At 42.1% G+C, this 22,848-nt stretch overlaps 1 long non-coding RNA gene across 1 annotated transcript; it reads left to right on the top strand.

The window, feature by feature from the left end:
* The first annotated feature begins 102 nt into the window (after window positions 1–102).
* LOC125134242 (uncharacterized) lies at window positions 103–13,264 on the top strand. Its single transcript, XR_007136593.1, has 3 exons — window positions 103–279; window positions 6,851–7,042; window positions 13,140–13,264. It is a non-coding gene; the product is annotated as an uncharacterized LOC125134242 (long non-coding RNA).
* Window positions 13,265–22,848: the final 9,584 nt, after the last annotated feature.

Raw genomic sequence — 22,848 nt, 5'->3', positions numbered from 1 at the left:
CTCCGGCACTCGGTGATGATGTCACCCGACCTGGGCGGCGGAGTTAGAGTTCCTCAGCGGCCACCTCCCCCCGGAGTAATTGCGCTAGAGGCGGTCCAGGCTCTGCGGGTAGGAGCGGGTGACAGTCTTGCAGGGCGGGAAGGCAGTCGGTTTCTGAGTCATTCTGTCACTTGAGTTCAGGTATCCTCCAGCCTCCGTCCTGCAGCCGGGAATGTGAACTGAAAGGGGTACTGTGTCCTCTCTTAAAGTTTAGTTGGTGCACAGGTGAATACCACGCAGGTAAAACCCGAAATCATATTTGCCTTCGATTTGGGCCCATTTTTTAAACTAACAAAATTAAATTGTAATAGTTCCCCCATTTGCAAAAAAAGCAATGATATCTGAACTGTTTCCCAAGCCGTGCAATTGGAATTGTGCGTGATGGCGTTTTTGCATTAATTATAATTAACATTAGTGGAGTGCTCTCTGTGCCCGGGCTCGTGCTAAAGTGTTTACATATATTTATTCATTCAGTTTACAAGATCTCTATTAAGTAAGCGCGGAGGCATTGTAAAGCGACGACTGCCGGTGGGGGAGGAGCTCGTTTGCCCGGCTGCTGCCTAGTGGAGCTTGAGGGCGTGAGGTTTCTCAGAGAACCAGCCCTTGCTTGGAGGAGGCAGCTCTGCCTCAGGCTCACCAGGGGACTAATGCCTGGGTCGCTTAGGACCCTTTTGTGATGCTATTTTTCAGTGTATGATAGAGTGTCAAAACTCAATTGTGTAGGAGACTGGAGTACTGACTAGGAAATAAAGGTAATGATTTAAGCTGCTGTTGCCCCTTTCCTCCCCCCACCTCAACACAGTGTGTCAAAGGCATATTGGTTATTTTGAATTCAGCTCACTTAGGAAATAGAAGGTGCGAGAGGAATATTTTGACCCCTTTCTCTGTCCTCCTGAAAGCAGGAAATAAATATTCCATACCCCCTTACTGTTACTGTACCAGAAGATAATAAGATAGCATAACAGAGATGGGGAATTCAGGGCCAAGAAGCTTATATAAACAAACGTTGATACTTCTTTACTAATTTACCACCCAAAGCCCAAAACTTTGTTTAAATTACTTGCTAGTTATTGTTTCTCTCTGAAGAATATAAAAGCTGCCAACTTTGATCACTTCCTAGGATTTATTTCTATGAGACCTCTGTGCACACGAATTAAATTTGTTTCTTTTTCTCCTGTTAACCTGTTTTGTGTTAATTTTATTATTAGGCCAGCCACAAAAACTGAAGATGGGTAGAGTAGGAAAATTTCCCTCTCCTAGACACTATATAAACAACTCACCTTCAAAAGTTCCTGCAAGTAGGTGATTGAAGAGATTCGGAGAGTCAGCCAATGTGGCTGACTGAAGAAAGCTGCATACTTATGTTGGAAACAGTCTCAAGAGTGAGATAACAGAGATCTGAATGGAATGGAAAAACCAAAGCAAAAGAAAGGAATTTGATAGCATGACTAATTCTGATCAGCTGTTGAGAATACCTGCTATATTTAGGAGACTGTCTAAATAGACTATAGGCAGATGGATACCTCAGGCTTCCATGGCTTTTGAACTTAACCAGCCAACTCTCTTTGTTTTAAATTACTGCTAATTAAACAAATGTTTGATCACTTTAAAAAATCTTTCCAGGAGTTCCCTTCGGTGGCTCAGTGATTAACGAATCTGGCTTTGCTCAGTGGGTTAAGGATCCGTCATTGCTATGAGCTGTGGTGTAGGTCGCAGACGTGGCTCAGATCCCAGGTGGCTATAGCTGCAGTGTAGGCCTTAGTTTTGGACCCCTAGCTTGGGAACCTCCGTATACTTCAGGTTCGGCCCTAAAAAGATGAGGAAAAAAAAAAAAATCTTTCTGGAATAGTCCGGCTTCTACAAGGTCCAGAGCACAGCTGGGTGTCAGCAGAAGGTGGAGTTGATAGCTACCTCCAGGAATTCTGACCTGTTCCTTCCCAAACCTTTGTTGTTAGAAGATTTTGTTCTATTGCTCTTTGAAATTATGTTTGGTCTGACTAGCTCTGTGGAAGAAAAGCAAGAAACTGGGTTTTAGGAATTTTAGCTGTTTTACTCTTTTCTGGAGGGCAATCTTGAGCTGGCATTTCAGGGTAACACACTGCATGTATCATATGTATCATACCTTAAACTGTGTTCAAGCACTCTTTTTTTTTTTTTTTTTTGGTCTTTTCTAAGGCCGCACCCTCAGCATATGGAGGTTCCCAGGCTAGGGGTCTAATTGGAGCTGTAGCTGCCGGCCTACAACAGGGCCACAGCAACGTGGGATCCGAGCCGTGTCTTCGACCTACACCACAACTCACGGCAACACCGGATCCTAAACCCACTGATCGAGGCCAGGGATCAAACCCACAACTTCAAGGTTCCTAGTCAGATTCGTTAACCACTGTACCATGAGGGGAACTCCCTCAAACACTCTTAAAATGAGAAGAAACTATATAGAAAACCCCCCAAAAGCATATTATAAAGTGTCATAAATCAGTTTCTAATACCACCCACAACTTTTCGTGGACTTTATTCTCTCTCTTTATAGGCAAAAGGCTCAGCTTCACTCCATTTTCTTGTATGTATTTATGGACCAGTACTGAACCAAAGTTGGTGCTCTCCTGGGCCTTTGTATACATCATGAAAACAGAGCATTCTTTTCCTCATCTTTTATACCTACTTATCTGCTGTATTAGTTTCCTGTGGTTGCTGTAACGATTGACCACAAACTGGGTGGCTTAAAACATCAGAAGTGTATTCTTTTACAGTTCCGGAAGCTTAAAGTCTGAAATCAGTATCATTGAGCTGGAATCTGTACTCTTGCGAGGCTCTGGGGCAGTTTCCACTCAGATGAACCCTCTTGTATGCCTAACCTATAAACATGGTGAGATCAGAAATGTCTGTGGTTGGAAGTTCCCTTCGTGGCCCAGCAATTAACGATCCTCACTAGGATCCATGAAGATGTGGGTTCCATCCCTGGCCTTGCTCAGTGGGTTAAGGATCTGGCATTGTTGTGGCTGTGGCGTAGGCTGAGAGCTGCAGCTCCAATTCAACCCCTAGCTTGGGAACCTCCTATGCAGCCCTAAAAAGCAAAACAAAAAAAACAAAAAAACAGAAACAAAAACAAACAAAAAAAAGTTTGTTGTTTTAAACTATGGGGAATAATTTGTTAACATAACAATAGATAATTAATGCAGGAGGTAAGGAAATTGTGAAGAAGGAGACTTAGTGGTATCATTTGTCAAGAGAGGACAGATAAGGAGTGTATGAGGAACATGTCAATTTGGGAAAGACCAAGTTCAAGATGCCCCTAGGATATTAAGGTGGAGCTGTGTAAACAAATTTAGAGGAGTGTTTGGAATAGGATATATTTTAGGAGTAATGGACCTATAGGCGATAGAATATGTGAGATAACATCACCTAGTGTCACAGGCTATCTTCTCTAGAAGCACTTACTGAGACCAAGTTTAAAATAAAAGATATTAGGGATCAAGTCCTATGAAAGGAAGCAGTATTAGGTAGAAGAAGGTAAATACATTACTTGCTGACCTAAACATCAGTCCACCCTGTCAGGAGCTCTGAAACAATTATTGCCTGTCAGAGTATCCCTTTTTGAGTCAAGTGGTCAACTCTCTCTTTATACCCCCACCTTGCTTAGTCAGCAGATGGGGACTGCCCCAGGGAATTCATGGCCTAAGAGAGGTGGTTCTCAGCAGCTGTGCCAGACCTTACTGACAGCTGGCGGATGCTGCTGATTGTGGTGTCCACTGTCGGGCAACAAGCCCTTGCTGGAAGAGGGATCTGGATGGTGCATCTCTGTGTCTATCACCCCTGGAAAGAGTGACTGGAGTGAGTCAGAAAAAGAGAATCAGGAAATACCAATATTTAAGGGATAGATAGGGAAAGTAGAGAAAGAATCTACTTGAAGGAGGCTGAGCAAATGAAGTCAAAGGAAATAGATATCCATGACACTCATCTCACAGAAGCTTATGGAAGAGGTTTTTTGGTCTTTTTTTTTTTAGCGCTGCACTCAAGGTGTATGGAGTTTCCCAGGCTAGGAGTCCAACCGGAGCTGTAGCCGCTGGCCTATACAACAGCCACGGCAAGGCCAGATCCTTAACCCACTGAACAAGGCCAGGGATCGAACCCAAGTCCTCATCGATGCTAGTCAGGTTCATTAACTGCTGAGCCACAACAGGAACTCTGATGTGTTTTGATAGAACAAAAAAAAAAATTCAAATAAGATGACAGTAGGAGTGTGTAAACACAAATGCCTCTGGAATGACTTAGGCATCGATCTTAGTATTTTCTTCCAGTAGCATTCTCTTCTCAGATGTGGAAGGATCCTGCATTTTTAGAATCTACTGCCAGAGTTCCCAACACGCTGGTCAGTCTCAAGACTCAGGCATGGCTCAGGGAGGGCTTTGAAAGAAATGCCTAGTAACTAGATTAGAAAATAACTAGATTTAGGAGTTCCTGCTTATGCTGTCTGTGGCACTGGGATACAGTTTCTACACCCTGCACAGTGGGTTAAAGATCCATCGTTGCGGCGACTTTGGCTGGGATTTGAACCCTGGTCCTGGAACTCCATATGCCATGGGGTGGCCAAAAAATAAAATAGGTTTAAAGGAATTCCCTGGTGGCCTACCAGTTTGGGACTAGACGTTGTCGCTGTTGTGGCTCAGGTTTGATTCCTTGCCTAGGAACTGCATACCATCAGCATGGCCAAAAAAAAAAAAAAGCTTAATAAACAATTAGGAAGCTTTCTTTAAAATTCTGAAGCATTATTGGGAGTTCCCTTCGTGGCTCAGCAGTTAACAAACCTGACTGATTAGTATCCTGACTAGTATCTAGGGACTCGGGTTCAATCCCTGGATTTGCTCAGTGGGTTAGGGATCTGGCTTTGCTGTGGGCTGTGGTGTAGTTTGCAGGCTCAGCTCTGATTCCGCGTTGCTGTGGCTGTGGTGTAGGCTGGCAGCTACAGCTCCAATTCGACCTCTAGCCTGGGAACCTCCATATGGCACGGGTGTGGTCCTAAAGAGACAAAAATAAATAAATAAAATTATCAAGCATGCTGTGGCACAGTGAGTTAAGGATCTGACTGCAGTGGCTCAGGTCGCTGCAGAGGCATGGTTTCAATCCCTGGCCTGGGAATGTCTATATGCCACGGGCATGGCCAAAAAAAAATTGTGAAGCATCATTAAAATTAAAAAAAATTTTTTGGCAGTGCCCATGGCATGTGAAAGTTCCCAGACTAAAGAATGAACTCAAACCACTGCAGTGACAATGCTGGATCCTTAACCCACTCTGCCATAAGATAATTCTCAAAATTAATGCATTTAAAGCATTCTTTTTAGGAGTTCCCATTGTGGGAACGAACCCAGCTGGTATCCATGAGGACTCAGGTTAAATCCCTGGCCTTGCTCAGTGGGTTAAAGAATCAGCATTGCTGTGAGCTGTGGTGTAAGTCACTGATGCACCTCGGATCTTAAGTTGCTATGGCTGTGGCCAGCAACTACAGCTCCGATTTGCCCACTAGCCTGGGAACTTCCATATGCTGCACCTGCAGCCCTAAACAAACAAACAAAATTATTAAAAAAAAAAAACCCTAAATCTAATCAAGTCTTCATATCCAACTACCAGTGAAATGACTCCACAGGGTTGCAGTTGGCATCAACAGGATGACTTAATTTCAACAGCATGCAAATTGAAATGAGAGAAAGAAGAGATTAGAATGTATGAACAGAAGCAGCTACATACATAATTTGCAGGACCCAGTGTAAAATGAAAGTATGGGGTCCCTTTGTCAAAAAGCAGGAAAGAGATATCCTTAAATGTACTAAAATAAGCTGTTTCCTTTCTTTTGCAAAGCATCTCTCGACCTTTTATATTTTTTTATTTGCTATTTATTTATGTACGTATTTATATTTTACATTCCCGTTTTTATCTTCCATCATGGTCTATCCCAGGAGACTGGATATAGTTCCCTGTACTATACAGTAGGACCTTGTTGATCATCCATTCTAAATGTAATAGTTTGGGAGTTCCTATTGTGGCTCTGTGGTAATTAACCCAAACAGTATCCAGGAAGATTCAGGTTTGATCCCTGGCCTCACTCAGTGGGTTAAGGATCTGGCATTGCTGTGAGTTGTTGTATAGGCCATGGACTCAGCTTGGATCCAGCATTGCTGTGGCTTGAATGTAGGCCAGCAGCTGCAGCTCTGATTTGATCATTAGCCGTGGAACTTCTGTATGCCACAAGCGTGACCCTAAAAAGCAAAAAAAAGAAGGTAAGAGTTTGCATCTGCTAAGCCTAAACTCCCAGTCCCTACCTCCTCCCTCCCCCCCCCCCGCCCCAGCAACCACAGTCTTTTCTCTATATCTGTAAATTCATTTCTGTTCTGTATATAGGTTCATTTGTGCCATATTTTAGATTCTACATGTAAGTGATACGGTATTTGTCTCTTTTTTTTTTTTTTTTTTTTTTTTGCTTTTTAGGACCTCCTCACCTGCAGCATATGAAAGTTCTCAGGCTAGGGGTCAAATTGGAGCTGCAGCTGCCGGCCTACACCCATAGCCACAGCAACGCCAGATCTGAGCCATGTCTGTGACCTACACCACAGCTCATGGCAATGCCAGAAGCTTAACCTATATAGCAAGGCCAGGGATCAAACCTGAATTCTTATGGATACTAATCAGGTTTGTTACCGCTGAGCCACTAAGGGAACTCCTGTCTTTCTTTTTCTGACTTACTTCATTTAGTATGATAATCTCTAGTTGCATCCATGTTGATGTGAATCATTTGCTATTTATCTTCATGCTCTCCCAGACGAGGACATTCACTGGGCTGTTGCAGCCCTGCAGAGGTGCTCACAGGCCTGCCTTGTGACTTGACAACTTGTTTGAACATGCCAGGCCCACCGGCTCTCAGGTCTTTCTCCTTTGAGATGTCAGAGCAACACACTGTGCCCCAGCAGAGCTGGGGAGTTCAGCCAGCTGTTTCCTTCCACTGTCCTCATGGGTAGGTATCAAACTGTTTGCTCAATGCATGATGGTGCTGCCAACTTTGGAGAGAGTGGATGGATGGGGAGGGGAAGGACTAAGTCAGGGGACTGGAGAGCTAGCTGCCCTCTGGAACCCATCCCTAGCAAGAATAGAGGCTGCAGGGTGTGGACCCACAAGAGAGCTGAGGCTCTGGGAGTACCCGAAGTGGCCCAAGGGAAACGAATCCGACTAGTGAGGTTGCAGGTTTGATCCTTGACCTCAATCAGTGGTTAAAGATCCGGTATTGTCATGAGCTGTGGGGCAGGTTGAGGACTCGGCTTGGATCTGACATTGCTGTGGCTGTGATGTAGACCAGCAGCTATAGCTTCAACTCAACCCCTAGCCTCGGAACTTCCATATGCCTCAGGTGCAGCCCTTTAAAAAAAAAAAAAAAAAACACAAAAGAACTGAGACTCCAAGTCCTGGCCACATGCCATATTGTCCCATTGTACATCACTTTAAAAATGCAAATTTATAGTAGATGCAAACTTATTTAGAATAGATAAGCAATGAGGCCCTACTATATAGCACAGGGAACTGTATCCAGTCTCTTGGGATAGACCATGATGGAAGATAACATAAGCAAAGGAATGTGTATATACATATGACTGGGTCAGTTTGCTGTATAGCAGAAAATGGCATAATATTGTAAATCAACTATACTTCAATAAAATGTTAAAGAAAAGGAGTTGTGGCTTAGTGGTAATGAACCCAACTATTATCCACGAGGTCTCGGGTTCAATCCCTGGCCCCGCTCAGTGGGTTAAAGAGCCAGTGTTGCTGTGGTGTAGGTTGCAGAAGAGGCTCAGATCCTGTGTTGCTGTGGCTATGATTCGACCCCTAGCCTGGGAACGTCCATGTGCTACGAGTGCAGCCCTAAAAAGCAAAAACAAACAAAACAAAAACGAACTTTAAAAAAAGAAAAGTAACCCCACAAGTCCAAAGATACAATTATTGGGAGATCCCACTGTGGCTCAGTGGGTTAAGAACCCGACTAGTATCTATGAGGATGCAGGTTAAATCTCTGGCCTTGCTCAGTGGGTTAAGGATCCAGCATTGCTGCAAGCTGCAGTGTAGATCACAGATACAGCTGATTCAACCCCTAGATGGGGAAATTCCATATGCCACAGATGCAACCCTAAAAAGACCAACCCCACCTCCAAAAAACCCCCACAAAGATATGATTATTAAGACCTTTAAGACAGAGATTATTTGTGGCACAACCGGATTGGTGGCCTCTCTGGAGCGCTGCAACTCGGGTTCAATCCCCAGCTCAGCACAGTGGGTTAAGGATCAGGCTTTATCACTGCAATAGCTCAAGTCGCTGCCCTCGAGAGTGTTTGGTCCCTGGCCCATGGAACTTCCATGCTGTGGGTGTGGCCAAAAATGGAAAAAAAAAAAAAATTAAGCGTCTCAAGCAATTTGCAACATAGAGACTTTAATTAAGGCCTGATTTCAACAACCAAGCTTGAAAGACCAGAGGGATAATTTTAATACTAAGTGGATTTTTGATATTAAGATATATTGTTAATCCTTTAGGTATTATAATTATCATGTTTAATTTTAAAAGTTCTTATAATTAGACTTAGATACTAAATATTTACAGATGAAATGGCAGGATGGCTGGGATTTGGCTTAAACTAATTTTAGGGAAGGAGTTGTGGATAAGGGCATGAATGAAAAAAAGATTGACCATGGAGTTCCCATCGTGGCTCAGTAGTTAGCAAATCCAACTAGAAACCATGAGGTTTCTGGTTTGGTCCATGGCCTTGCTCAGTGGGTTAGGATCTGGTGTTGCCGTGAGCTGTGGTGTAGGCTGCAGACACGGCTCGGATCCTGTATTGCTGTGGCTCTGGTGTAGGCTGGCGGCTACAGCTCCGATTGGACCCCTAGCCTGGGAATCTCCATACGCCACAGGAGCGGCCCAAGAAATGGCGAAAAGACAAAAAAAAAAAGACCAGGAGTGGATAATAGTTGAAGCTGGATGTTGGGTAGGCCCCATGTTTTTATGCATTCTTTTTTTTTTATGGCCACATCCTAGACATATGGAAGTTCCTGAGCCAGGGAATGAATCTGAGCTACAGCTGCATCAACACTGAATCCTTTAACCAAGTGCACCAGGTGGTGATAGAACCCTCATTTTCGTAGCAACCCAAGCCAGTGCAGTCGGATTCTTACTGTGTGGCACCGGGAACTACTGTTATGCATTCTTTTAATTACTTTTCCATGATAAAAAGTTTCAAACAATTATAGAGTTCCCATTGTAGCTCAGTGGTTTAAGAACCAGATATAGTCTCTATGAGGATGCAGGTTTGATCCTTGGGTTAAGGATCTGGCACTATTGCAAGCTGTGGCATAGGTTGCAGACGATGCTCTGATCCAGTGTTGTTGTGGCTGTGTGGTAGGCCTGCAGTTGCAGCTCTGTTTTTTTTTGTTTGTTTGTTTGTTTTTTATCTCGCAAATTTGAAACTCTATACCCATGAAACAATTGCCCCTTCCTCATTCCCTTAGCCCCCTAGTAATCACCATTCTCTTTGAAATCCTGCTGTCAATTCTTTTGGATATATATATATATATATATATACACACACACACAGAAGTGGGATTGCTGGATCATATGATAGTTCTTTCTTTTTTTTTTTTTTTTGTCTTTTTGCCATTTCTTGGGCCGCTCCTGCGGCATATGGAGGTTCCCGGGCTAGGGGTTGAATCGGAGCTGTAGCTGCCAGCCTACGCCAGAGCCACAGCAACGCAGGATCCGAGCCGCGTCTGTGACCTACACCACAGCTCACGGCAACGCCGGAACCTTGACCCACTGAGCAAGGGCAGGGATCGAACCTGCAACCTCATGGTTCCTAGTCAGATTCGTTAACCACTGCGCCATGACGGGAACTCCTGCAGCTCTGTTTTGACCCCTAGCCTGGGAACTTCCATGTGCCCCAGTTGTAGCCATGAAAAAAAAAGTTTCAAACAATTACTAAGTGTTTTGGGATTGAAAGATTTAAGTACCACAATTCAATCCTTAAAAATTAGAATAAGCACCACTGTGTTATTTTGTAATTGAAATTTTTTTGGGGGGGTTTCTTCCAGGACCATACCCGAGGAATATGGTGATTCCCAGGCTAGGGGTCCAGTTGGAGCTGTAGCCGCTGGCCTGTGCCACAGCCACAGCAACTCGGGATCTGAGCCCGAGTCTGCCACCTACACCACAGCTCATGGCAACGCCAGATCCTTAACCCACTGAGGCCAAGGATCAAACCCTCAACCTCATGGTTACTAGTCGGTTTAGTTAACCACTGAGCCACAACGGGAACTGCTGTAATTGGAAATTTTTAAAGCAAAAAATATAGGAGTTCCCGTCGTGGTGCAGTGGTTAACGAATCCGACTAGGAACCATGAGGTTTCGGGTTCGGTCCCTGCCCTTGCTCAGTGGGTTAACGATCCGGCGTTGCCGTGAGCTGTGGTGTAGGTCACAGCTGTGGCTTGGATCTGGCGTGGCTGTGGGGGAGGCCAGAGGCTATAGCTCCAATTCGACCCCTAGCCTGGGAACCTCCATATGCCGCAGGGGCAGCCCAAGAAATAGCAAAAAGACACACACACACACACACACACACACACACACACACACAAAATATATATATACCACTTTATACAGGAATGTTTATAGCAGCTTTATTCATCATAAATACAGGAAACACCCAGGCGCCCCTTCAAGGGTGAACAGATAAGCAAATATTTATGCCGTGGACTACTACTCAGAAATAAAATGGAATATACTGTTGATTTACAGATCAACATGAGTCATCAAAATACTATGCTAAGTAAAAGAAGCCTTACAAAAAAAAAAAAAGCGCACTGTATGATCTATGTATCAAGTTCTACACCATTCATATCTAACCTATGGTGGAAAAAAGTCAAAACAGTGGTTATTTCTGAATGGGAGCAGAGAATGGAATGGGAAACGGTATGAGAGAACTTTCTGTGTTAAAGGTAATATTCTACATCTTCATGGGTTTTGAGTTAAACACAGTTGATCAAAACTCAGTGAATGTTCATTTAAGATTTTAGTATTTAATTGCATGTAAATTTTACTTTAAAAAAGGAAACTGAATAAATATTGAATACTAGTTAATGCTTAAAGTATATAGGGAGAGGTGTAGTGATACATCAAAAACAAGGATGGGAGTTCCTGTTTTGCTAAGCAGAAACGAATCTGACTAGGATCTATGAGGATGCAGGTTCGATCCCTGGCCTCGCTCGGTAGGTTAAAGATCAGGTGTTTGGGAGTTCCCGTCGTGGCGCAGTGGTTAACAAATCCGACTAGGAACCATGAGGTTGCGGGTTCGGTCCCTGCCCCTGCTCAGTGGGTTAACGATCCGGCGTTGCCGTGAGCTGTGGTGTAGGTCGCAGACGCGGCTCGGATCCCGCATTGCTGTGGCTCTGGCGTAGGCCGGTGGCTACAGCTCCGATTCAACCCCTAGCCTGGGAACCTCCGTATGCCGCGGGGAGCGGCCCAAGAAATAGCAACAATAACAACAACAACAAAAAAGACAAAAGACAAAAAAAAAAAAAAAAAGATCAGGTGTTGTCATGAGCCGTGGTGGTGTTCGCAGACATAGCTCAGATCTGATATTGCTGTGGCTGTGTTGTAGGCCAGTGGCTACAGCTCCGATTCTGTTCCTAGCCTGGGAACCTCCATATGCAATAGGTGCAGCCCTAAAAGACAAAAAGCAGGAGTTCCCGTCTTGGTGCAGTGGAAACAAATCCAACTAGGAACCATGAGGTTGCAGGTTCTATCTCTGGTCTCACTAAGTATCCAGCATTGCCATGAGCTATGGTGTAGGTTGCAGACTTGGCTTGGATCCCTTGTTGCTGTGGCTGTGGTGTAGGCCAGCAGCAACAGCTCTGATTAGACCCCTAGCTTGGGAACCTCCATATGTCTCGGGTGTGGCCCTAAAAAGACAAAAGACTAAATAAATAAATAAATAAATAGACAAAAAACCCTCCAAAAAAGCAAAGATGGATGGAGGAGGGATAGATATATATGTGATAAAATAAGTATAATGAAGTGTTGATAAGAGAATCAAAGTGGTGGGTTTATGAGTGTTTCCTGTAAAGTTTTATCAAATGTTCTGTAGGAAACTTTCAATAAAATTTTGGATAAATAAAGGGAGCCATCTTTTGGAAGAAACTGGTATTACTGATTGGCTCAAAAAGGGGAGAGGAACGAAGTACGATGTTACATGATTCAGAGTGTAATAACTGCCTTATTACTGTTCACATACTCTATTGGTTCTCTGTCATGTGCCCAAGCTGTCTTTGGGAAATCTTTCCTCCCTTTCACTAACTGCCCACTCAGATTTTATTTCCTCTAGAACAGAAGTTTGCAAATAGTGTTTTAGGCTTTGTGGGCTAAGAGGTAAAATTGAGAATATTTATATACATAAATGATAGAAAGCCAGTTTCCACAATATATTTATTGATGAAATTTAAAATATAATAGGAAGTTTCCATTGTGGCTTAACGGGTTAAAAATCCAACTAGTATTCATGAGGATGTGGGTTTGATCCCTGGACTTGCTTGGTGAGCTAAAGGATCCAGAGTTGCCACAACTTTCGGAGTAGGTCACAGACACACAGATATGGCTTGGATCTCCTGTTGCTGTGGCTGTGGGGTTGGCTGGCAGCTCTAGCACCTTCGCCTGGGAACTTCATATGCTGCTAGAGCGGCCCTAAAAAGACAAAAAATAAAATATAATAATAATATTGAATATGTTTTTATAAAACAGCTCTGCTAGAGGGAAGAGTGAAATTCTTTTGGGGGAAGGGGGAGGATAACATTTCTCTTAATTAGGGTACAAAATTATTCCTTATCAAAATTAATTGCAAATGTTTGTTAATCATGATCTACAATGAGATTTTACAACTTTCTTCTTTGAAAAAGGTCTTTTCACCCTGACAAATATTGCCATCAATTTAAGAGCATATGATTTAAATTGAGCTTATTAATCTCTTGGAAGGCAATTATAGAATTGCCTTGATTATAGAATTTCCTTGATTTTTTTTTCCTTTTAGCATGTCAGATTAGTTACTTCCAATGGAGAGTTAAGTGCAAGTTCCTCAGCTGCTAAGTGAAGTCAGCCATATAATGAGACACCAACATCAAATGCTTTCACTGACAATTTGGAATCTGAAAAAAGGACGGACTGAACTTTGCAGAACAGATGCTGACTCACAGACTTTGAAAAACTTATGGTCTCCAAAAGAGACGGTTTGGGGGGTTGGGGAGATGTGCTTGGGTTGTGGGATGGAAATCCTGTGAAATTGGATTGTGATGATCATTATACAAGTACAGATGTGATAAATTCACTGAGTAATAAAAAAAGAGTTCCTCAGCTGCACAGTTAAATGGTTGTTTGGGGTTTTTTTTGTGTGTGTGTGTTTTTGTTTTGTTTTTTGTTTGTTTTTTTTTTTTGCTTTTTAAGACTGCACCCGTGGTATATGGAGGTTCCCAGGCTAGGGGTCGAATCAGAGCTACAGCTGCTGGCCTACACCACAGCCACAGCAACGCCAGATCCAAGCCACATCTTAGACCACACCACAGCGCACAGCCAGGGATCGAATCTGCAACCTCGTGGTTCCTAGTCGGATTCGTTTCCACTGCACTATGACAGAAACTCCTAAATGGGTTTTAAAATATAGAAATTTCCTTTGCATGTGCAACACTGCTAAAACTGTAGTTCGAACTTGAAAAATAAAACCAATGCATGTTGTGTGAGAATGGACATCTTTCTTTTAATTTTAACTTGTGACTCAATGTTAGTGATTATTGAAATGACTTTACCACAGAATGAGTTTTGTATGTAAGTGCTGTATTGTCTTTAGGTTGATTTCATCAAGAGCATCATCCTGTGACCAAAATTAGCAAGTTAGCAAAAACAAATCCTAAAGCCATTCAGTCAGCATTCCGTAACAGAGGTCAAGGGAGGTACTTCTTAGTTGAAAAAATTTCAATCCTGGCCCTGAGCTTAAAAAAAAGTACAGGAGTTCCCGTTGTGGCTCAGTGGTTAATGAATCCAACAAGGAACCATGAGGTTGCAGGTTCAATCCCTGGCCTTGCTCAGTGGGTTGAGGATCTGGCGTTGCCGTGAGCTGTGGTGTAGGTTGCAGACATGGCTCGGACTTGGATCCCGAGTTGCTGTGGCTCTGGCGTAGGCCAGTGGCTAGAGCTCTGATTAGACCCCCTAGCCTGGGAACTTCCATATGCCATGGGTGCAGCCCTAAAAGGACAAAAGACAAAAAAAAAAAAAAAAGTACAACAAAACCACTGGTAAGTCAACAAATACTGTTTGATGGGGCAAGTCAGGATATTCAGCTGCTATTTCTGACAAAAATTCATGTGTCTGTGACCCATGAGAACAGATGAAATTTATTGTTGACACTGTTGGCTTAAGACATGGTAGATTCAAATGTTTTCCACAAAGAACCTTCTGATTATTAATACAATGATGTAAGAACCATAGAGTTTACTTTTTTTCACAAGTGTCGTGAATCTGTCAAAGTCATTTTCTACTTTTAAAAACAACAGATTTCACTTAAGTCTATTGAACTAGTGTTTTCTCAGTTCTTTAAAAACATTCTTATCTGCTTCAGGCAGCCTATTCGTAGAGGCTAATTCTTCAGTCACTTCAAACACTGACTCTTTGAATAAACTGGAACAGGGAGCAGTTTCAGTAATACGTGTCAACTCATTAAGACTCAAGAAAAACTGTTCAAAATAATTCGCCTTCACTAAACAATTTAACTATTGATTTTGTTTCCAAGTGTTCTTAGTACTTTCAGCAGCTATTGTCACCTAAAGGATAATGATCTTAAACAAGTCTATTTATTATTATTATTTTCATTATTATTATTATTTTATGGCTGCACCTGTGGGATGTGGATGTTCCTGGGCCAGGGATGGAATCCACACCAGAGCAATGACCTGAGATGCTGAAGTGACAATGCTGGATCCTTAACCCACTGTACCACAAGAGAACTTCACAAGTTTATTTTTTCTCTGGATACATCTTCATTTGCTGCAAACATCATTTAATTAACATACAGTAAGTAAGTGACTTCTTGGCTAATGAATGAGCCACTTGGAAATTGGTTGCAGCCTAGTTTTCTCTTTTGTGAAGACTTTTTTACTATGATGAGATATTCTATTTAATTTTTCTAACTTTTCTGTGTTTTGAGAATATTGAGATGACTGCTTAGTCTGGAGCATTGGCGTATTGAATTCTTTTAGCAGAGGTGTAGTTTTATAGCATCATAATGCTCTGCCATCTAATTTCTTAACAAAATAATCCACAGTTAACTATGGTATCTTTTTTTTTTTTTTTTGGTCTTTTTAGGGCCACACCTGAGGCTCATGGAACTTCCCAGGCTAGGGGTTGAATTGGAGCTATAGCTGTTGCCTTACACCACAGCCACAGCAACACTGGATCTGAGCTGCGCTTGAGACCTAAAGCACAGAACACAGCAACACTGGATCTTTAACCCACTGAGCAAGGCCAGGAATTGAACCCACATTCTCATGGATACTAGCTGGGTTTGTTACTGCTGAGCCACGGCGGGAACTCCTACTATACTATCTTTTTTTTTTTTTTTTTTTGCTTTTTGGGCAGCACCTGTGGCATATGGAGGTTCCCAGTCTAAGGGTTGAATCAGAGCTACAGCTGCTGGCCTACACCACAGCCACAGCAACGCCAGATCCTAGCCGTGTCTTTGACCTACACCACAGTTCACCACAACACCAGATCCTTAGCCCACTGAGCAAGGCCAGGGATCGAACCCGCAAGTTCATGGTTCCTAGCGGATTTGTTCCCACTGCGCTACAATGGGAACTCTAAGATGGAATTTTTTTTTTGTCTTTTTTTGCCATTTCTTGGGCCGCTCCCGAGAGGACATATAGAGGTTCTCAGGCTAGGATTGAATCAGAGCTGTAGCCACCCGCCTATGCCACAGCCACAGCAACACGGGGATCTGAGCCGCGTCTGCAACCTACACCACAGCTCACAGCAACACTGGATCCCTAACCCACTGAGCAAGGCCAGGAATTGAACCCACATTCTCATGGTTCTTAGTCAGATTCGTTAACCATTGAGCCACGACAGGAACGCCTAAGATGGAATATTTTAAACCTGCTTTTTTCCTTTGTTTTGACAGGTATATGCTGGTAATAAAAACAATGTAAAAATGTCACCGTATGGCAATACACATGGCACTCAAAATGCTATCAAGTAAAAAATGTCTTCCTGTGGTTTGTAGTGTGGAGCAGCAGTATGTAGTGCTAAAAATGTCACATATGGTCTCAGTCATGAGCACTCTGATATTGTAGTGTAAAAGCAGCTATAGACAATAGGTAAACAAATAAGTATGGTTGTATTCCAATGAAATTTTATTTATGGTCTCTGAAATTTGAATTTCATATAGTTTTTTTTGTTGTTGTTTGCCTTTTTAGGGCCATACTTGCAGCATATGGAAGTTCCTAGGCTAGGAAAATTAAGTGAAAATTTAAATTAAATGTTCAGGAGTTCCCGTCGTTGTGCAGTGGTTAACAAATCCGACTAGGAACCATGAGGTTGCAGGTTCGGTCCCTGCCCTTGCTCAGTGGGTTAACGATCCGGCGTTGCAGTGAGCTATGGTGTAGGTTGCAGACTCGGCTCGGATCCCGCGTTGCTGTGGCCCTGGCGTAGGCCGGTGGCTACAGCTCCGATTCAACCCCTAGCCTGGGAACCTCCATATGCCGCGGGAGTGGCCCAAGAAATGGCAAAAAAAAGACAAAAAAATTAATTAATTAATTAATTAATTAAATGTTCTAACTTTGGAGTTCCCATATCGTGGCGCAGAGGTTAATGAATCTGACTAGGAACCATGAGGCTGCAGGTTCGATCCCTGCCCTTGCTCAGTGGGTTAACGATCCAATTAGACCCCTAGCCTGGGAACCTCCATATGCTGCGGGTGCCACCCTAGAAAAGGCAAAAAAAAAAGTGTACCAAAATAAATTAAATGTTCTAACTTTAATTTTTACTTGCAAGACTTTACACACTTAAAAGCTTAAATTTACAACTGCATCTGTAACCTACACCACAGGTCCAGGCATGGCTGGATCCCCAACCCACTGAGCGAGGCCAGGGTTTGAACCTGCATCCTCATGGATGCTAGTTGGATTAGTTTCTGCTGAGCCACAATGGGAACTCCCTCACATAGTTTTATGTGTCATAAAGTAATATTTAATTTTTTTCCCACTTAAAATGTAAAAACCATGATTAGTTGTATGCTGCACAAAAAAGCAAGCAGCTGGCTGGATTCAGCCAATGGCTGTAGTTTGCCAACCCCTGCTAAAGAATATCTACTTAGGGAGTTCCCGTCGTGGCGCAGTGGTTAACGAACCTGGCTAGGAACCATGAGGTTGTGGGTTCGGTCCATGCCCTTGCTCATTGAGTTAACAATCCGGCGTTGCCGTGAGCTGTGGTATAGGCTGCAGACACAGCCCTGGTGTAGGCCGCAGCTGTAGCTCTGATTAGACCCCTAGCCTGGGAACCTCCATATGCTGCAGGAAGCAGCCCTAGAAAAGGCAAAGACTAAATAAAAAAAAAAAAGAATATCTATTTAAAGTAGCCTTTTAAGTACTTCATTTAAGGATATGGAATAAAATTTGTACATTATTTCATTTTATTTATTTATTTATTTATTTAGCCACACCTGTGGCATGTGGAAGTTCCTGGGTCAGAGATCAAATTTGTGCCACAGCAGTGGCCCAAGATGCTGCAGTAAAAATACAGGATCTTTAACCCACTTAAAATTGTGTTTTGGTTTAAAGAGATTGTTTTTCATATTCCTTCTGTATTATGGACTTTGTGTTGTAGTTAAATATGAAAATCTTAGTGATTTTAGAGTTTTGAAAGTATAATTTCAGGAGTTCCCATTGTGGCTCACTACATTAAGAGCCTGAAATAGTACTGGTGAGGATGTGGGTTTGATATCTGGCCTTGCTCAGTGGGTTAAGGATCTGGCATTGTGCAAGCTGCTGTGTAGGTTGCAGATGTGGCTCAGATCCTCTGTTGCTGTGGCTATGGCTTGGGCCCGAGGCTGCAGCTCCAATTTGACCCCTAGTTTAGGAACTTCCTTGTGCTGCAGGTACAGCTATAAAAATAAAATAAAGAAAGTACAATTTCAGAAGAGAAAAGGTTACATATATTTGCATTCCCCAGCATAGCAATCTACTTTATATATTTTTGTTTTATAGTATCCACTTTGGCCTGGAAAGGAAGAAAAGGTAAATTTTTAAAAAGTGCATGAAAGAAAAATAAAAGTTCATAAGGGAGTTCCCATTGTGGTACAGCGGAAACGAACCTGACTAGTATCCCTGAGGATGAGTGTTTGATAGATCCCTGGCCTTGCTCAGTGGGATAAAGGATCTGGCATTGCCATGAGTTGTGGTGTAGCTCACAGACACGACTCGGGATCTGGCATTGCTGTGGCTGTGGTGTAGGCCGGCAGCTGTAGCTCTGATTTGACCCCTAGCCTGGGAACCTCCATATGCTGTGGGTGTGACCCTAAAAAAGTGCATGAGATAAAAATAGGTCATAGGGAAATTTACAAAATATATTACTTGAAAATAGCAGTACCAAATCTGTGTGCAGTATATATACACTTTTGTTTTAAAAAATATGGAAGGCAGGGTATCTAGTTATATTCCTATCGATAAAAATAGATTGAAAGAAAACACACCAACATTTTAGCAGTAACTATCTCTGGGTAGGAGAAATATGGAAGTTTTTTTTTTTTTTTTTTTTGGTCTTTTTAGGGCTGCACCTGTGACATATGAAAGTTCCCAGGCTAAGGGTCTAATCAGAGCTGCAGCTGCTGGCCCACCACAGCCACAGCAACGCCAGATCCTTAACCCACTGAGTGAGGCCAGGGATAGAACCCACAACCTCATGGTTCCTAGTCAGAATCGTTTCTGCTGCACCAGGATGGGAACTCCAAGAAGCCAATGTTTCAGTTCAAGTCCAAAGGCTATCTGCCTGAGAATTCCACGCTGGGAGAAGTCAGTCTTTTATTCTGTTTAGATTTTCAGCTGATGGGTGAGGCTGACCCACATTATGAAGGGCAATCTGCTTTACCCAGAGTTGGCCAATTTAAATGTAAATCTTATCCCAAAACATCCTCACAGAATGAATTCAAAATAATGTTTGATCATATATCTGAGCACTGTGGCCCAGCTAAGTTGACACATAAAATTAACCATCACACCACTTATTTTAAAAAAGTGAATCAAGTTGGGGGTGGGGGGAGAGTAAAACTACCACTCTTACAAAAATCAACTTTTTAAGCTTTTAAGTGTGTAAAGTCTTCCAAGTAAAAATCAAAGTTAGAACATTTAAATTTTCACTTAATTTTTAATTGGAAATATGATGAATCACTTTTATAGGTTTCAATGCCTTTTAGAAGAACTTCAGAAGAGATGATGAAATAAAAGTGTTAAGGATTCTTTTACTATTCTTTTAAACAAAAGTCAGCTTCTTCCCAGTTAGTTAATTAAAGTTATCTGAAAAGTATTTCACAATGTCTTTTTTTTTTTTTTTTGGCTGCACCCAAGCACGCAGAAATTCCTTGGCCAGGGATCAAACCCACAACAGCTATAACCAGAACCACAGCAGCGACAGTGCCTGACCTTTAACGTGATGAGCCCATGAGGGAACTCCACTCTTTGGTTATTTGTTATTGTGTGCGTAACATCTATTAAATAATAAATAATAGTGAGGTAAGTTAAGGCTCATTTGGTTCTTCTAGATAACCCATGATGAAATAAAATTCACATTTTATGGCAAGACAGGAAAATTTAAACATAAAATTTTTCTCTGCCAACTTGGGCCTCCTCCCTCCCCTTTAGTAGGTGTTGTGCATCTGCATTAACCAGACCTCCTGAAGAGATAACATTCCTTCTTAATCTCCTAGTCACAGCTTCCTAGGAGATATCCTTCCCTCTTAATCTTGCAAGGGGCCATGATGACCCCGTAACCCACTATCCTGTACTATAGATCTAGACTGTGTAAACTGTCAATAATATGTAATTTGTCTCAAAAACTTATATAATTGTGCTTTGACCTTGCATGGATGGAATAGTCCTCAGGGCTTTCTGGGTTATAATCCCCAGGTTGGCTCTTCTTTCTTTGATCAACTATTGATTAATTTTTTTCATTGACACCCAAGAATAGCTATTTCACAGTTGGCAGTCTCTCCCTCCATGCCACAGGTCATAGGTAAGGGAGCAGGGCCGTAAGAGTCTACCAATGAATACTAATCAGAGAATAAAACTTGATTTTGTGTCCCTAAGACTTCACATAAATCACACACACACAAAAATCACATCAAAATCACATAAATCACATAAAAGACTTTTTTTTTTTTTACCTTGCCTAGGGCATGCAGAAGTTCCTAGGCCAGGGATCAAACCCAAGCCACAGCAGTGACAATATTCGGTCCCTAACCACTAGGCCATCACGAAACTCCAATAACTTCTTAGTCTGAAAACTTTAAAACTTGGAAGTTATTAATGTTTACTTCTTTTAAATATAAGTTCTCATGCAAATTAGAAAATCCCCTTGGTTTTGTCAAGATAAATTGCACTATCCATGGTGTCCCAGTTTCCTGTTTACTTAATCCCCTAACTTCATTTTATCTAAACTTGTACATAATACTCTCCAGAAACTGCTCTGTTAAAGATTACAATCCACTATTACAATAGTATCTTTCCTGCCACTATATTACTTTCCAGTTTATCTTTGTTATATGAGCAGTTTAACCTTTCTAAAACACAAGTTTCATTTGGTCAGTCCCTCCCTTAAAAGCACCATGTGAAAACTAGTGAAATGAATGGTGGGAATTAGGGTGAGATTCTGGTGGCCCATAAAAGTTGAATTTCAAGAGGGAAGTTTTTTTCGGTTTGTTTTTGGTGTTTTTTTTTTTTTTTTTTTTGGCTGTGCTGGAGGCATGTGGAAGTTCCTGGGCCAGGGATCAAACCCTTGTAACAGCAGTGACCTGAGCTGATGCAGTGACAGTGCCAGATTGTCAACCCACTGAGCCACAAGGAAAATTCTCAAGAGGGAAGTTTCTGAAGAAGAGATTAATATAGTAAAAGGTGTTGTTTTACAGACATCATGCCAGTGGCAGTGGGCAGATGAGTCAGGGTGATCAGCTGTTGTGGTGATCAGGTATACTGTGATGATAGGAGGGAAAGTCTTGTGGGGACTGGGCCTGCCAAAAAATGCTACCTTGTTGAGAAGTTTGTGGTGTTAGTAGGAGCTTCCAAAATGATTGGAGTGTTCAGGGTTAAAAATATATGCAAAAAATGGGGGAGGGGGAGGGAGTGGGATGGACTAGGAATGTGAGGATGATAGATGCAAACTATTGCCTTTGGAATGGATAAGCAATGAGATCCTGTTGTATAGCACTGGGAATTATATCTTGTTATTTATGATGGAGCATGATAATGTGAGAAAAAAAAGTATACATGTATGTGTGATCAGGTCACCTTGCTATACAGTAGAAAATAGAACACTGTAAACCAGCTATACTGGGGGAAAAAATAAAAATCATTATTAAAAAATATATATATACACAAAATGGAACAATTTAGTTAAAGTTTGGCAATTTGATTTTAGCTGCAGAAGCTTTATCTGAAGCATGAAAGAGTCCATACTGTGATTTTAAAGGGCTGCTGCTTTACTTAGGCATGGGACTGTACCCAGGAACTATTGTCCTCTAAGAACTATGACTATACTCGGTTAACCACGTGAATCCTTTAGCCCTTTCCTCAGGATCCCAGGCCAGATGAACCAGACTAAACTCTGGTTCTGTTATTGCTGTAAACTTGCTGGAAACTGTGCTCCTCAAGTACCTTCTGGACTTTCAGGATTCCCCTCCCAAGTCATTACACTACAAAACTGGAGAGAACTGTAAACCCTTTCTCCCTCCCTGAACTACAGATTCAATCCCCACCAGCTGTTTCAAGAAACAAAGGTTAGTAGGAGATAGTATTCAGGCTTGCTTCATACTTACACCTATATAGTCAGACTGTGCGTTTTAGGTAAGGGGTCTCTTGGTTAGAAGAAAAAAATTTTTTAGTCTTTTTTTTTCCCCACATATAATGATTTTCATTTTTTCCATTATAGCTGGTTTACAGTGTTCTGTCAATTTTCTACTGTACAGCAAGGTGACCCAGTCACACATACATACATACATTCTTTTTTCTCACATTATCATGCTCCATCATAAGTGAATAGACATAGTTCCCAGTGCTACACAGCAGGATCTCATTGCTTATCCATTCCAAAGGCAATAATCTGCATCTATTAACCTCGAGTTCCTAATCCATCCCACTCTCCCCCTCCCCCTTGGCAATCACAAGTCTATTCTTCAAGTCCATGATTTTCTTTTCTGTGAAAAGGTTCATTTGTGCCTTAAATTAGATTTCAGATATAAGCGATATCATATGGTATTTGTCTTTCTCTTTCTGACTTACTTCACTCAGTATGAGAGTCTCTAGTTCCATCCATGTTGCTGCAAATAGCATTATTTTGTTCTTTTTTATGGCTGAGTAGTATTCCATTGTGTATATATACACCACATCTTCTTAATCCAAACATCTGTTGATAGACGTTTGGGTTGTTTCCATATCTTGGCTGTTGTGAACAGAGCTGCAGTGAACGTGCGGGTGCATGCGTAAAAGTTT

This window comes from Phacochoerus africanus, chromosome 1, assembly GCF_016906955.1.
Source record: "Phacochoerus africanus isolate WHEZ1 chromosome 1, ROS_Pafr_v1, whole genome shotgun sequence".
NCBI lineage: Eukaryota > Metazoa > Chordata > Mammalia > Artiodactyla > Suidae > Phacochoerus > Phacochoerus africanus.
The sequence above is the reverse complement of the archived record's forward strand: the minus strand, read 5'-3'. Positions and strand labels throughout refer to the sequence as shown.